The sequence below is a fragment of the Silurus aristotelis genome (genome assembly GCF_946808225.1).
Source record: "Silurus aristotelis genome assembly, chromosome: 1".
In the NCBI taxonomy this organism is placed as follows: Eukaryota; Metazoa; Chordata; class Actinopteri; order Siluriformes; family Siluridae; genus Silurus; species Silurus aristotelis.
The window spans coordinates 38,062,386-38,080,068 of NC_139574.1; the positions used below are offsets into that span (position 1 = coordinate 38,062,386).

Below are 17,683 nucleotides of genomic sequence, written 5' to 3' on the forward strand. Positions count from 1 at the left end.
CTAGTTTAAGTTTTATCAGATGAAGGGTAACTTAGTGTGCAGCACTGCATTATTGTGTGGGTCAGGGGTCATTTGATCTGGTGTAGAATACCTGGGGGATTTGGGGGACATAAAAAAAAAAGAGTAAGAGAAAATAAATTCTGTCAATTATACCATTTTATTATTATTATTACATTTGATTCTTCTGTTTCTCTCAATTTTGAAATGATAGCTACACCCCTGAATGTGTCAGTAATAACAATACAACTAACATTAACAGTTTCCATACTACTCTGTCCTCTACAATCCACAGACTCACAATGCAACTGCTTCTGACCTTCTCTATACTTCTCCATCAACATTCTCAAAGCAAATATTGCATCTGTGGTACCTCACAAACCTCACAGATGGTCACCTTCTCTCAGCCTGGCTTCCACTACACTTTCCCATAACTTCATGGTGTGACTGATCAACGTTAAGTCAAGTCAAGTGAAGTTTATTTCTATAGCGCTTTTCACAACAGACATTGTCTCAAAGCAGCTTTACAGAAATCAACAGGTGAATGGTGTGTATTTATCCCTGATGAGCAAGGAAAAATGACTGTGGCAAGGAAAAACTCCCTTAGATGTAGTGAGGAAGAAACCTTAAGAGGAACCAGACTCAAAAGGGGAACCCATCCTCATTTGAGTGACATCAAGAGTGTGATCATGAATCTTTTATTAATAGAGAACACTGGAGAGTGAGACCTAACATGAGCACTGGAGTATAAGATTATAAGTAATGTTCTTTCTACAGTCTTATACAGTCTTTATGGTTATGGCCAAACCTCAGGAAGCTTCGGGACGGGGAGAGAAAGAGAAGCAGTGGAGAGAAATTAGCGTAGCTGCTGTTCATGATATTAACAGCACAAGTTGATAATGTGCATGTGATCAGATGTTCTGAAGCACAAGGTTATGATGTGAGACGTATGTTATGTGTAGGCTTTGATAAAAAGATATGTTTTTAAGAGTTTTGAGATCTCAGGGAACGTGAAGGATTGTAGCATGTTAAAAGACTGGATAGATACATGGAAAGGATACAGAAGGATAATCAGTAAAAAATAAAGAATAAACAGTAAAAAAAAAATGTAATTTAAATTTAAGTTTTTAATCTGCACTTAAACTGGGAGAGTGTGTCTGAGCCCCGAACACTGTCAGGAAGACTATTCCAGAGTTTAGGAGCTAAACTCTGGAACAGTGTTATGGACTTGACCTAAAGCTAAATCTTTAGGTCACGTCCATAAATCCCTCAAGTTAGCAGTTATTAAGCCCCTCATTATGAAACCTAATTTGGATCCAAACACGCTATCAAATTACAGACCCATTTTAAATCTCCCATTTATCTCTAAGATTTTAGAAAAGATTGTCGCTGCCCAGTTCTGTTCCCACTTACAAGAAAACAATATCTCTGAAGAGTTTCGGTCAGGTTTCAGGCCCCCCCCATCTCATTTACAATCAGTGCTTTGGGTGCAAGTGATCTAATGTTTAAAGGACCAAACTTTGGAACTTTTTGGTGTTTGTTTATCTGGCATTTTTCAGTTTTAACTGCAATAAGATTATTTCTGGATCTTGTGTATTTAATTCTTGGTTTTACTACATGAGGAATAGATACGGTTTCTATAAACTGGGCTGTGTGTGAACTTGTAACTATTTGGTTTGTTGTATAAATGTTCTCATAGTCGTAAATTTCCTGATGTCTTACCAGTCAGATGGTGTGAAGTATCCTAGAGATGTTATCTGATAGCACTGCTGCTCCAACTCTGCTGGGGTGCAGGCCATCAGGGCGGAAGAACCTCGGACACTTCCAGAAACAGTTCCAGTTATTAATAAAGAGAAGTTTGTGCTCTCGACACCATGACTGTAACCATTCATTTAGTGCAAAGAGTCTACTAAACTTCTCAGCCCCTCGCTGGTAAGTGGGAAGAGGTCCTGACACTATGATCCTCGTTGTGGGTGATGTGCTGCGTACCGTCTCCACCAGGATCCTGAAATCCCTCTTTAAGATCTCTGTTTGCCTCAGCCGGGTGTCGTTCGTTCCGGCATGAAGAACAACCGCTGCGAAGTTCTCGTTCAGGATCGTGGGTACCTGCGCAGCGACATCGAAAACACGAGCACCAGGAAAACAGCGAGTGTGCACCTTACCTTTGTCTCCGGTAGCGCGGACATGCCGGACGATGGAATCTCCAAGAATCACAGTATGACGTTCCGTCTCGCGGAGATTTCATCCATGGTTTCATCTACGTCATGATCTGCCCCCATCCTGCTGCCACCTAAAAATATAAATAAATAACAACAATCTGCACTTACTTTATCTTTAATAAGAATTTACAGTAAATACATTTACAAATAAATACATAAATAAAATATAAAAATAAATAATAATCAATTGGCAATTCACACAACAAACAAATTAAATAAATTTTTTAGTACACACACACACACACACACACACACACACACACACACACACACACACACACACACACACACACACTTAAATCACTATCTCTCTAATCACACTTAATTTCTCCAGGATTAATTACAGGTTGGGTGACCTCTAACCTCTCGTGTGGTGCTGATGTTCCTCCTCAGAAGTCCGTCTGCTGTCTGAAGTCTCAGCTCCACCCTCTTCAGGTCATCAGACCTTATCAGGGCTGTCAATTAAACACAACCTATGTTTATCTACACTTATGATACCAGGACGAGAAAAAACCCTCTGAAGATGTTCTTCTTAAATGCAACATTTGTGCTGGTTTAGAAATAAAACTGGATCAAGTCTACCCACCAACACACTGCTTTTTACAGCACAAACACAAACACTTTTCTCTTTTCTGATCAGACGAGCTGCCATTTGAGTTCACTGACAATGTTCTTATACTAACAAATGAAATTGATAACTGTATGATTTTTAACCCATATTGATTATTGCACATTTTTAAAAGCCCTCTGTAACAACCAGCCAAAAATATGCCGAGTCAAGCGATTAGATCAGACATAAACAATAGTATTTCAAATCAATTTTCAAGCGAAATGATTTCATAAAATAACTATGCTGTCACTTTTACTCAGCTCTTCTATTATTATTACTCAAGTAGTAGAAAATCTACTGCCCACTGGATCCTGTTTGGTCCAGATCTTCCAGTGGAGTCTAAATCTAGTGTGCAACCAACAGCTCACCTGCTCAGTAATGAAGTTGTTCCCATCCACGGTTTCAGGAAGAAAATCAGCCCAGCTCAGTTTAGAGTCCCTCCATAAGGCCTCCACTTCCTTTTGGCTCTAAAGAAAAACACAGCAATGACTTGAACAAAAAAGAACCTTTTTCAACTAGTATGACAAAACACTTTCCTTTTTTCAGTCATATTCTATAGAAGATCTCACAGCTCACCATTTGTTTGCAGAGAAGGTTCAATATTTCTGCAAATAATATGCCGGCTCTTGCCACAGGAAGTAGTGGTTTGCTAAATTCACTGGAATTCACAAGAAATCAACAATTAAAAACAAACACCAACTTCCTTTCCAGCATAAAATGTATATGTATAGTCTTAAATGTAACTGTAAATACATGAATAATTCTCTCAAAGAGATTCCTCCTTCCCGAAGCACAGGATTAACGAGCTCCGCTATGTACTGCCATACATAAGGAATGTCAATCGCCATATCATCTGCTATCTCGAGGGTTTCTGAGAACCTGTGTAAACAAGGATCGGTAAGAAAATGGGGGAAAAGAGAGCAAAAAAAAACACAGACAAAAGTCTTAATAAAGGATTCTGATTCTCTTATAAAATTCTCAAAAAAATGACCAAATGTAAACGCAAGCGTATTCATAATAATGCTAACAATAACCCCATTGGGTGTAAATATGTCATCAAGCTGTGGACATCTCATGATGCAGACAGTAGTGTCTCTGGCGCCAGTGGGAGACGGAGCTGTGTGGTGCAGGAATGTCACTCACCCTTTAAAAAACTGAGATGTGGAGGGGATCCCAGCCTGCAGCAGCTGATGGAACAGATGACCCATGTGGTCACGTGTGATCTGGTTTCGCTCCAGCGTGGTCTCCACACCCACCCCGAACAAAAACGTACAGCATCCCGCCAGTTCCTCCAGTTCCTCCACGCAATGCAAGGCCTCCTGCACACGAACCCACCACGATTATGTGACGCAGTAACACGATAATAACCGATGTGTATTCAACTAAATGTGATCATAAGACACTGCATGAGATCATTACTTTGTAATCATTTATGTGTAGAAACTCCTCGATAATGGATTTAGAGCGTTTCTCCATTTCCTCCTCTGATAGCGCAGGCTTGTTTGTAGTCGAGTCTGGCACTGTGTCGAGTTTTACTGAAACACAAGAGACATGATGTGTCATGACTAAAAATGCTCATGCATTAAACTGAATTAAGTTTCAACAACAACACCTACAATCACAACCTGCTTTTAATAATTTCACAACATGAACACAGGAGAGAGCTGAAAAAGGACACAGACTACATTCACTACAGACTCACCTGATGCTCCGGATGTGGCTCTAGCGCTAGTTTCTCCATTGCAGCCGTTCTTCCAGTTCAGCCGTCGTCCCCCGAAATTCCGTCCCAAATAAATCTTATCATCTGCTGGTAACTACACACAAACACAATTCAGTTTAAATAACAATGCTTCTTATAAACCTGGCACAAAAAAATGTACCGTAATTTCTGGACTATAAAGCGCACCCTTATATAAGCCCACTGAATTTTACAAATATTTGTATTTTTAACATAAATAAGACGCACCTGTCTATAAGCCACAGGTCTCTACACTAATGTTCTTTACACAGGCTTTAACAAAAGACACGTTACACGCGGTGTAACGGGTGAAATATGTTGCGCTTCTATTAGGAGCATAGCGGTATTTTGGGAAAAGACCGGCACTGCATACTTCCGCTATTACTGCGTGTGTGGAGACCGAGGAATAAGTCCTTATTATTTTCTGATACTCATTTCTAAATTTCTTTGACTAACCCGTAACACTGTTGCAAACAAAAATAAAAAGCAGGAGTTTTGGAAACCTGTCTGTGCTTATATGATTTTTGTTGCAACTGGAGTTAGCGAGCTCTCCCTTCACCCAGAATCAACGCGCTACAACGGCTTGTATCTAAACAGTAGCTGACCAAGTGTTCACTGTCTTCCTCCTTCCTTTCACAGCTACAGTGGTACTTTGACCTACGAGTGCATCAATGTACAAGTTTTCCGAGGTACGAGCGGTCACTCGGTCGATTTTTTTGCTTTGTTACGCTAGCAAAAAATTGAGGCACGAGCTCGAGACGACGCTGCTAGATGGCGAAGCAAAGCCAGAAAGCCAAGACTGTGACGCGCACACACACACACACACACACACACACACATTATATTATATTTTTATTCCTGCTGGAATATTTGAGATATTTGAGTCTCTGGAGCTGAGCCCCTGTGGGTCCGGTGGCAACTTATTTTGGTTACACTGTAAAAGCAGAGAGTGAAGCAATGATCTGTGAAACAATATTCCTTATTTGGTTTTAAAGTTAAAATAAAGCCCACATGTCAGGAGGCTTACCTTGTGTAGCACCACATCAGGTATGGATGGAAGCCCCTCTGGCTTCTGCATACAATCAGGCATGAACTGGATGCTCAAAAGAAAGTTTCTACTATATTGTATCCTCTTATTCTCCATCTCTGGCTCTGAGAAAGGAACGAGCAAAAGCAGACATGAAAAGTAGTGAAAAACATGATGAAGTGTGCGAGTCAGAAGAAGTAGGTCTCACTGTGCATTTCATCCTCAGAGCTGGGCTCGGGTTCGTTCTTCGGCGGCTCGGCTTCCTGCGCTTCGATCTCATCTGCTGGTGTTTCTGCTGAAGCCAGATGCTCCACAATCACAGGAGACACACTGGAATTCTCGACTGTGGTTGAGACTGGCTCAAGGTCAAAGTCAGACTGCTGGAAAGCGAGCTCTGGCTTATCCTAACACACAAACACACCCAATTAATAATAAAACACCAGGATTACTGTGAATTTGTAGTGTAAATGTAGGTTTCACACATTCACCGAAGTGAACGACAGCATTTCTATCTTTATATATAGTTATTTAAAGAAATACTCCAGTGTTGGCACCTCAGTTTATATCTACAGTATTTGTAGTCCATGTGCAATAACTACAACCAAGAGCTAACATGCCTCCTAGTTTATTGAGACGAGCAGAAAACGTTACTCATGACTCGATTACAATGAAAGTCGAAGGTCAGTTGTGGGAAAAAGGAAGGATTATGTGAGATTTTTATACGCCATTACCAAAAGATAATATTGCATATTGAAATTTAAAGATGTCTAATTCTTTTATTTGTAGAAAACGTATTTAAAAAGTACGGGTCTTATTTCTAAAAGTACGGATTTGTTCTTTCAGGCTACTTTTGTAGTCAACACCGTTTAACATGCACAACAGTTTAACAATTTGCAATACGTCTTAATTAAAACATGTTGGAAAATGCTGGACTACACGTTTAATTTAGTCACATTGTAAAAGATTTTGACCAATTAAAATCCAGTGCAGCGACAGCGACAAGCCCTAATCTCACCTCTCTGAGCGATCGGGAGTCGTCAGGACGAGGAGCTGTGTCTGTTTCGGCTCATCGATGGTGAATAGAGCAGAAGCTGGAACCTCTGGGGGCACGTGCACAGGCTCTGTTTTATCTGGCTTTGGTGTGACGGCTTGTGCAGGACCGGGCTCAGCTGAAGAGGTAGACTTTTCAGCGCCATCTAATGCAGCGGATTTTACTGAATAACTCTCAAGCTGTTCATCTGTAGACAACAGAGACAGTAGCAATTAAATCACAGACTAGACGAGTCAAAAATAAAAAATAAAAAAATTATTGAGGCTCATATACTCAGTAAATGAACCAGTACTGAAACAAAGAGTAAGCACACGCACCGTTTTCCTCTTCCTCTTGGTAGATGGATGTTGCTGCAGTGGAGGGACCATTGGGAATGGAGTCTGGTTGTACACGGCCTGATCATTATAGTAGAACATCCCTGCAGCCGACACTAATAAGAACAGTATCAGTTTCAATTAAAGACCAACATGTAAGCTGTGAGGATCATAACATCCTACAAGAAAACCAGGCTTTTTGTAAGGATGACTGGAAAGGCATGATCAACTTACCATTTGTTGGGGAAGTAGGTCCAGGGAGTACAGTGTAGCATGTATTGAATCCTGTGGGATGGACTGAGTACTGCTGAGGAGGCACCACATGTACTGGAGCACTGTAATAATACTGGAACACAAACAGCATATAAGTTTAGCATAAAAATCACAAAAATGCTAAAGCTATTTGAAGGTTAACGTAAACAGTATTTGAAACTTGCAGCTATAAAAGGACACACAGGGACAAATTCAAAGCACCAGGGTACACACATGACCCCTGACCTTTCTCACAACTACATCGAACAACCTCCAAGTCTCTACCATGTCCCTGTGTGCCTCATTACATATAGCACAGTTAGGTATGGTAATGTAGGTGAAGTAATGTGGGTGAGATAAACTCAGGCAATGCAGGAGGGAAAGACAGGGCAGAGTGAGGGAGGAAGTGCAGGCCAGACAGGGGTGGGATTTTAAAGTCAGGCTAGGAAAGGTAGGTAGAACGTATTTCCTGATTAGCACACATTAGCATACAGATATCATTTTGGTCCAAACTCAGTAATGATTTCGTTCAAATAGAGTTTCATTGATTTGAACAATTCTGATATACTTCATGAATAACCTTCACTCTGTTTAATCAAATCAGAGCCGGGTCCTTTTAGAGCGGTTGCCAGTTGCGCTCACATTCCTCTATATGGACATTTTGACAATCTGATTTCAGTAGTCAGTTATGTTTTATAGATCGTTCTGAACCATAATCAGGTCCCCAATAATATCGCAGATTGGATACCACTTTTCATTCATTCCTCTTCGTTTAGTTCCCTTAAAGACAGAGTAAGTGATCAAGGGGTTTACAAAATGAGGCCGTTTGGCTGCCGTAAGTAAAATCTAAATGAACAGTGTGTTTAGGTGATGAGGAAGTGATGGGCTTTAGTTTATTCTGTGTGAAAAACAGTGTGTGTTTGAACTGTACATTACCAGCATTTGTTCTTCTGGAGAACTCGCAATCATGTTCACCACCACAGAAACGTAGGTCCCCGAATACTGTTGATTAGAACAACGTGAAAATGTCTGTCACTACATTTGACATATTTAATGTTCTCTCTTATACTTGCTCAATACAGATCTAGAACATATACAGAATATATATTTGTCAATATTTAGTGTAATTGAAGAAATGAGAATGCAATATTTCTGTATGTTGTTGCAGTTTTAAAGTGAACATTCCTACTGCAGTAAACAAACGTCTGGTCTCAACAACGGCCTTCGATTCAATAGTGGACTTACAATGTTTGCATGTTACTATGACAGCATGACATTTGACTATGACGTTTCATTGGTGGATTAAAAAGATTGTTGCACCAAACAGGGATGCTACGTCACAGAGATGGTGACGGCGCGACTCTACATGAGCTCCTGTAGTGTTTCTCTGTAGAAACACACACCCGGGTTAGAGGCGAGCGCCCCCTGCTGGACTTTTGTTCGGTAAGCTTTCCAGTCTATTGATTATTGCTGTTTGTTTCTTGTCTTTCGTCTTTCTTATTGTGTACAGGCCACAAATGCATCGTGTTCCATGCTAAGAGCATTCTTTTATTCGTTGATCCGTTCCCTGGTATTACTCGAAGCATTAGTGCCCCCGTATGGCACTCATCAGTATTACTGATCACTGCTAGTGATTGGAAGATGGCATCATTTCAGTGACTTGGTTCTTTAGATCATTTCGTTCCTTTGATCAGAAATAATATAAAATGGCACATTTCCAATAAGCAGATACCCATACACACGTCTACATACACGAACTCTGACATTAGTTCCAATAATGAAAATATGACAAGGCAGCTAAAGGACAAATGATGATAAACAGAATGAGTAGCTCACCCTCATCTCTTCTGGTCCATATCATTCATTCCTTAATCACGTGACTCCCATAATTATTTTAACAATAACATCAAGATTCGGACAAAAAAATAAATAAAAAATACTCACACAAAAGGGATTCATGACATGAACCTTTTTATAAACCGAACTAAATAAAAATTCTGCCATGCAAATGCGTTAACACGATTAATGTGTTAAAGACCCAATACTTGAGGGACAAAATGTGCTTCCTCAAATCTCCACCTCCACTTCACCTGGCATCCGTATCAGATCTTGAATCGGCTCATTTATCATTCCTTTCAGAAAATATACACAAAGTGCACGTCACAAAGTCGTGATTGTGAACATCACATCAGCTTAGATAACGTCTCATGTAAAAAGTCCACCGCTAAATCTTTCAATCGGACTGATTTGAATCGGAATGACAGGATTGCGGGTACCTGCGCAGCGACATCGAGAACACGAGCACCAGGAAAACAGCGAGTGTGCACCTTACCTTTGTCTCCGGTAGCGCGGACATGCCGGACGATGGAATCTCCAAGAATCACAGTATGGCGTTCCGTCTCGCGGAGAGGGGCAAAGCGGTTCTCGGTCGAGATCTCGAAGGCCGGTGGTGGTGGTGGGGGAGACGTCCTTGACCGGGGCTTGGCTCGTGTCTTCCGCTGCTGCAGCTTCCAGGGTCCGTGGGCCTGGGCAGAGAAACACGCGGAGTTGAGGTGCTGGGAGCGTTAGATTCAACCCGGGAATTTACCTGGGACGAGTGAGCGTCCGCCCGGGATGTTTCCAGCGCCGCTTTCTGCTCTCGCAGCTGGGCATCGAATGAGTCCTCACCTGTGCTCAAAGGCAGACACACAAAAAAGGAGAGATAAATAGTAAAGTTTGTTTAAAAACACAGTCAAACACAGGAAGCTACGTCACAGGAAGCCTGCAAGCAGAGAGTCTCCTTTCCACGTCATGACCTGCTCCCATCCTGCTGCCACCTAAAAAGATAAATAACTAACATCAATCTGCACTTACTTTATCTTTACAGTAAATACATTTACAAATAAATACATAAATACAATATGAAAATAAATAATAATAAATTGGCAATTCACACAACAAACAAATTAAATACATTTTTCACTACAAAGTCATTTTCCTAAAAACAGATCTTTCTTGCTTTGTTTGTTGCAAAGTCATCAATTACATCATCGTTGCAAATCTGACCAGCACTTGTATGGTTGATGTTTATGACAGCGAGGCTGCTGAGGTGCTCTTGTGACATGGTGGATCTCAGGTATCATTTGATTAGTTTCAGTTTTAAAAAGCTTCTTTCTGCTTCAGGTACAGTCACTGGAAGTGTAAGACAAAGTCTTGTGAAAAAAAAAAGCTTGTTCACATGAAAGAAAAGTGTCAATGATATTTTTTTTGGCTTTTAAGTGTAGAAAAAGTTCAGCAAAAACATAAGTCGAGTAAAATCTCAAACCAGAGGCAAATCTCATCTAATTAAGCCACAAGATGTTTTGCATGAAAGTTGTTTTAAAAAGATTTTCACTTTTTCTATCAGTAACTACACTAATAAAGGAGAGGTAGAGGGAAGATTTAAACAATTCATAACAGCCCCCAATACTTATAATTCTTATTATTATCATAACTGCAGTAACACACACACACACACACACACACACACACACACACACACACACACACACACAGCTGCATAAACACATTTAAATCGCTATCTCTCTAATCACACTTAATTCCTCCAGGATTAATTACAGTTTGGGTGACCTCTAACCTCTCGTGTGATGCTGATGTTTCTCCTCAGAAGTCCGTCTGCTGTCTGAAGTCTCAGCTCCACCCTCTTCAGGTCATCAGACCTCATCAGGGCTGTCAATTAAACACAACCTATGTTTATCTACACTTATGATACCAGGACGAGAAAAACCCCTCTGAAGATGTTCTTCTTAAAGACTGAAATCCGTATCAGAGCTCTTTTATAGAAATATATATATGACTGTATAATGCTGCTGCCATTAGGACTTTATTTCACATCACATGAATCTGCTGCACTTGTGAGTGGATTTGATTCGGACTTTTCTGATAAGCGTCTCTAATAGATCAGTGTAATTATTATAATATTAACGCTTAGTGGCGTCTCACCGTCCAGACTACAATTATCTCATACATACAACTGAGCATATCATTTAAACTCACACCTAGAGGTCGAATGATACAGGATGACCAATATATGTTGCTGATTTCTTTTGTCCGATATGTTTGGCCAAATAAAATCTCTACAAATTTAAACCTATTTTGTAATGACACTGAATTGAAATAAAAAAATAAATAAAAAATCTGTGTGACATGAACAACTCATATTTCTTGTCCACTTATTACACTATTTATACCTTTTAAAATAAACTTTAAAAACTGGACCAAAATAAAGTTTGTATACAAACTTTTACTAAACTGAGTTTATTTATATGATCATCACCATTCATTACATCTCATTACCTCTGTCTTTGTCCCGCTTTTCTTCTTCTACGCTTCTTCTTCTTTTTTATTTAATTTGTATTGTTTTCCAGCACAGTAATGTGATGAATGTAAATATGGTATGTTTGCATCATTATGCTATAAAACACATATTATCCCATTAAGTTCGGAGCATGCGCAGAAAGAACCGGAGACATGACTGCACAGCGTTTTTTACTCGTTTACTCTGCACACTGCAAACACACCCACATGCAGCACGAGAGTGCCCTCTAATGGCTATCAGATATTATAACATTTATGCAATTTTACCAATGTCACTATGACCATTATTAATTTAGGGGCTTTAGGAAAGTCTGCAAAGGAAACAAAACTATACCTACCTTTTCCGGTTTGTCTGATGGAATACACCTGTCATTCACCTGTATATCTTGACTGACAGGTGTCTTGTCCAATGATCGGTAAGTTAACATTCACAAACTATACCTACATTTTCCGGTTTGTCTGACTTGTGTTCTCGGATTTGTTCATCTGTTTTGCACTTCTCACACACACACACACACACGTGCGCAGCTCTGCTCGGTGTCTTTCTCCTTTTTCTCCTCATCACCAGTCACTAAAACAGAACACACTGATTAGTCCCATCAGCCACAGATCTGCTTCTCACCGCTCGTTTCCCCCCGGCTCCACCCTCCATTCACCAACCGCCGCTCGTGCACGCACCCGCTGCTCCATCCAGCAGTAGTGTTCAGGTGTTGTGAGATGAATCCAGTGTTAACCCTGTCAGAATAACTGCTGAAAGATCATCCACTTTCTTGTGCCAATCCATGTGATTAATTATAAAGTACAGATGTTTAAGTGAATCAGGTTCTGCCCCACATTAACTGTCAGCTATATTGCTTTCAGAGCTCAAAATGAACAAAGCACTAAAGCTGCAAGAAAATACCTCAACTTCAGTTTCTGTCAAATTCCTTTTCTTTAAGGACATGTCGGAACTCAGAGCCCGTCTCTGAGGCGACACATCGAGGGTGGATTCTTTTGTTTAGAAGATTCCCAATAATGCTCAGCCAACTCTAGAAAAACTTAAATATAATAGACACAAACTGCCAATGAAGGATCCTCAGTCTCAGATGAGTAAAAGCAAACTTCTTTATTCCATACACGTTCCAATGAGCTCAATAGAAGATGGGTACCTCACATCAAAATGAACAGCACATCAAAAATGATAGAGCACGCCAAAGTGAGGAAGTACAAGTACTGTCTGTTTCACGCTTGTATTTATACTCTGTAGCCACCGTATCTTTCTATTTTTTCTAATTTCTTCACCTTGAGTAATTGCCCTTATTTTCCGATCTTGCCCTCTTTTTTTCAATTCCCCTTATCTTTGACCTTGTTGCTTATTCCTCCAAACACCACCATATTTGGAGTTCCTGTTTTTTCCCAATTCCCCTTATATTCGGCCTTTTCCTTGATTTTATATAAAAAAAATAAGTGAGTATAAAGTCCTTATTTTTCTGGATCCAACCATACGCTGTTTTCAGTCCTCCAAGTGTGAACACCATTTTTGCGGCCTATTTTGTCTTCCTGCACCTGCAATGGGTAAGTGTTATGCTTTACTCTTTTTATAATGCTGTTTGCTATTCTACATTTATTGAATTGAGTTATCTCAGTGTATTAGATTGTCTGTATACATGTGCTTGATTATATTATTTTATTTGATAGCTGCAAGTGCCCAGGTTATATTTTAATTGTGCATTCTGAACCGATTGTTGCATAGTATATAGAATTTTCTCTTGAATGTGTGTTATCCTTTGCCTACACCTAGCAGTCACCGTGATGTTACCCTGTCTAACATCTTATCTCTGTTGGTCTCTTTTGCTCAGTTCCGCCACGCAAACGTTCTGGACTATCTCCAATGGGTCTTCTTCGCAGACAATACCGCCAGTTCCAGCTCTCCTCACTTGCTGCTGAGTTTGCTTATTTCCTTGAACAACTCTCTGGCCTAACTGTTCCAGCGAATCCCTATCTGCCTCCTCGCATAGTGCAGAGCACTGCTACGCGCAACATGGGCACACAGACCTCTCCTGATCTCTCTGCTACCCGCTATCGAGCTTATGATGACAACTGCAGTGAAGGCTCCTGTCCCCCACCGTTTTCTCCCTATCCCTCACACTGGTCTCCCAATGATTATTCCCCTACATCTCCTGCGCCAAACCAACGTGCTCCTGTGCCTTCACCCGGCCTTGGGCCAAGCTACTCCTTCATGTCTCCTGCAGCTGCAGCAGCCCACCCGCCTTGCTATCCCAATAAAAATGCTTAAAACTCCCTCAAGGTCGTTTTCTGTCCTTCTTTATCTATTCCACACACTTATAACATTCAGTCAGAGAATCTATCCTACTCACACATGTAAATATCTTATTATTACTATTTTATACTTGGTGTAAATAAAGACTTGATTAACATATAGTTAAATAGGTGTTATCAAAACTACTTCTATTGTATCTAATAAGTTCTATATTTGATTTAGGTTATTTTTTTTGTTGGATTAATGTTAGTTTGATTATAACATACGCTAGATAAGGTTGATTAAAATTATTTCTCGACATTACTCCCCCCTCTGAGACTTCATAGTCTCACATTCCGCTTACTTCCGTGATAACCTGTTACCAATCATACATATCATGTAATGCAATAGTAAAACCAAAGTAAATAGTCTTTTGTGTTCTTTGGCACATGTTGTTTTCTTCTGACCCAGATACTTTACGTATCGCAGGGGGTCTTGTTGGAGCCCTGGAAGAGGTTACTAGCACTTTACCAGGTACTCGTGTGTTTATATCCACGTGAATGTGTTGGAAAAGTCCATTAAGGCTTAATATCCACGGTAATCAAAAGTAAAATGATCACAAGTACACACTTTAAACAATCCACTTACACCATTGAAACATCAACTCAATAAAAGGAACCTAGTACTCATGAATACCCAGAAGCTATCAACACCAGTGTTGTAATCAAATTGAGTGATAATATTATGAATAATATTCAGTGTAAGACTACAACATACGTAGAATCGTGTAATAAGGTGAACAAAAATCAAGCCATTTAAAATTGGAAAAATAAGCGAAAATAATAAACGTAAATAAACGCAAAGGAAAATAATAAACAAAGATAAGCGATCGCAAACGCAAAGACAGGAAAGATAAATTAACAAACAATAGATCGACATTACTCCCACCCTCTAAATGCAAGGGCCGTGCCTAATCACAACATTGATGAACTAGGAGTGGGCGAAAAACCCTGTAGACAGTCAAGTGCCAGGGAAAATTCCCACTCTGCCCGCCAGTGGCGCGACAGTGGAAGAATCATCACCAAGGTCATCCTCAGTCGTGATTGTACATGCAGCTTTCAATATGAGACATGTGAAATAGAACTAAAATGAAAACGAAACAATATAGTCCGAATAAATTTGGTAGAGCTATGGGACAGGTGACAACCGCTTTATCCAATGTGGTAAGGGAGCAGTTATACGGCGACCAGTCTGTATCGCGAACCACACAGCGTAGTACCATTTTAAGCGGGAACGTCTACCCTGCATTGAGATTATTTCTGAATCTATAGCACGCATGCGGCATCTGCGAACCAGGTTAGGGCGACAGTGCCAGTTCCGATGTTTGGCTGGTTCCGTTGTCCACAGAACATAGCCTCCTAAGGTAATGGTGTAGAATGTCACAGTAGTGCGTTGCATGACGAAGGTCGTGAGCAGGAAACTATGGGTGTTACGAGCTCTTGTTGAGAAGGAAAGAGCTCCAAATGATTCGGCCAGGGAGATAGCACGACGCATAGTGAATACACGGGTGACCAGCTGTAGTCCACCAGGAAGATCATAAACAGAGTTCTGAATGGAGTCTAACCACATTCCCTCCGGAGAAAACATGTTAGCGTGGCGCATAATGGCGGTCACTGGTCTACGCTGGTCCTCATCTGTTTCCCAAACAAAATCATCCCTTTGTGGAGGAAAACCGAACCAATCACGGGGTCCATCATAGCACCGGTCTCCCAAAGGACAGTCGTCACAGCCCTGGCACCACAAGCAATGTGTCTGACGGTCAAAGGCGAGGGCATCACACGCTTCACAGGGACCCCTGAATGTGTCGAAGGCGAAGCGATATCCCTCATAACACGTGTCAGTGAATGCGCACACACCAGGAAACAGCCGCAGATTCGGCTGTAGCCACCTGGGTTCACCAGCGGCCATGTTCCTGCACACAACATGGAGAACTCACAACAACAACATGGTTCATACAACAGAATTAAGACAGCAAGCATCCGAAGCAGTTTTCCTAAAAGTGGAAATATAGAAGGAAGACTCAGTGAGCATGTCATTATTATCGAGAGCAGTAATCAAACACGGATAAATAGATGGTTAGTTAGATATATATATATATATATACATAGTAAAAAGGATATGTCTGGGGAAAGTTATTTGTGTCCTTCGCACAGGGCAAAAAGCCTCGCATTCATGTCCACATAGACATCATGGTCCATGGCAGCATAGATGTGATCTACAGGAAATTCCTGCTCTGTGACAGCAGACATTGGGAACTGTACATATTGTCCGAACAGTGAGTGCACAGTCTTGCTGATAAGAGCACGAAGACAAGGAATTCCACAGCAAACAAAACATGCCACGGCTGCAAGAATAATGGCAAGTGTAGTTCCAATGCGCACCAGTCCCGCCAACCAGCTCGAAGAAAAAAGCCAACTTAGCCAGCTGGACAGAGCAGATTCCTTCGCATTATTGGAGACCATCTCATCACGAGCTTTCACCATACGGTCCAGTAGAGCGTGTAGCGGACCTGCAGAGCCAGTGTGGAGAGGAATAACCGCGCAACAGTCCTCCCCAATAAGATGGCATACACCTTGGTCTGGGCCAAGCATTTTGTCAATCGCGAACCTATTCTGCACAGCCATTAGTGTAGTGGCATGAAGTTGTTCCGATATCAGTTTCAAGGCTTCAATTGTGTGATTGATAAAACGTTGTTGGTTGTACCAAATATAATTTATCCAGGCCATATTGCGATCTATCTGGATCCAAGGGAGAAACATTGTCAATGCCTTGGAGGCACCCTTGTCTAGAGCGGCAAATTCAGCTGGAACACCTACTGGTGTGCCCTTCCAACTTATATAGATCTCAGGATCCGGGCCCCATGAGGGTAACCTAGATTTATTAGTGACCGTGAGATATTTATCCCTATAGTCGTTCACGATACTAGATAAAATGGTCTGTGCAATGTTACCCTGAGGAGCATCCCGACGTCGTCTTGACCTAAACAGGTCATTTAAGCGGGTCTCATTTACCGCCATAACAATGAGACGTCCTTCTAGAACTATTGGAGCGCAAAGACCATGCCACAGGCTAGGTAGAACCTGCAGCACTTCACTTCCTCCACAGAACCAAAATATGTCCGCTAAGGGCAGTGTGCCCATCCTCAAGTTCGGGACATGAAACTGTCTACGTGCATTAATGTCACATTTTTGTGTGGAGGAATTACAAGACTGTCTTAAGTTAAGTATGTGGAACGTTGCGTCAATCTGTTGTACACATGCCTTGTCAGGTAATGAACCTACAGTAATTACTCCTTTTGCGCGAAGGCACAATGGGAAAGTTTGTTCTGGGTGCACAATCACCCGCAAGTCATCATTACTGAGTGTGGCTAGGGGTTGATATTCGCATGAAGCACTACGGGAGCGCATCCATGCGGCTCCATAATTTTCAGCGGCTGAACCCAATAAACATATTGCTGGACAGAGATGAGTGGTATCATAGGGTTCTTTGTCGCATGCCTCTAACCCTACTGTTGGCATAACACGAGGTGGGCGACGAGATCTTCTGTCGCATACAATACATGTAGAGTTAGGCACTGCTGCACGTCCTGACTCTTCCAGCCATTGTCTGTACAGGTTAAGGTTTGGCTGAATATTTGTAGTTTCTGCATATTGCTTTACTGATGTTACGTTGATCCTTTCAGTGCATCTAACACAAATTGGGGCTTTTGAATTGGAGAGATAGATGGGGTTCTTGTATCTAAAACTAAGTTGTATTCTAGGTAGGTTCATCCCTTCTTGCCAGTTAGGGACATATACGAAAATCTTATATAGATCAGTCC

At 41.1% G+C, this 17,683-nt stretch overlaps 1 protein-coding gene and 2 long non-coding RNA genes across 6 annotated transcripts in view; 2 read left to right on the forward strand and 1 right to left on the reverse strand.

The window, feature by feature from the left end:
* Positions 1–17,683, reverse strand: part of LOC310723807 (uncharacterized protein) — a 544,801-nt gene that overhangs the window by 235,143 nt on the left and 291,975 nt on the right. The window lies entirely within an intron of this gene.
* Positions 1–17,683, forward strand: part of LOC310725743 — a 62,553-nt gene that overhangs the window by 21,769 nt on the left and 23,101 nt on the right. The gene's annotated exons all lie outside the window — the stretch shown is intronic.
* Positions 824–9,551, forward strand: LOC310725691. The gene is made up of 3 exons (XR_014533468.1): positions 824–977; positions 1,122–2,095; positions 9,493–9,551. It is a non-coding gene; the product is annotated as an uncharacterized lncRNA (long non-coding RNA).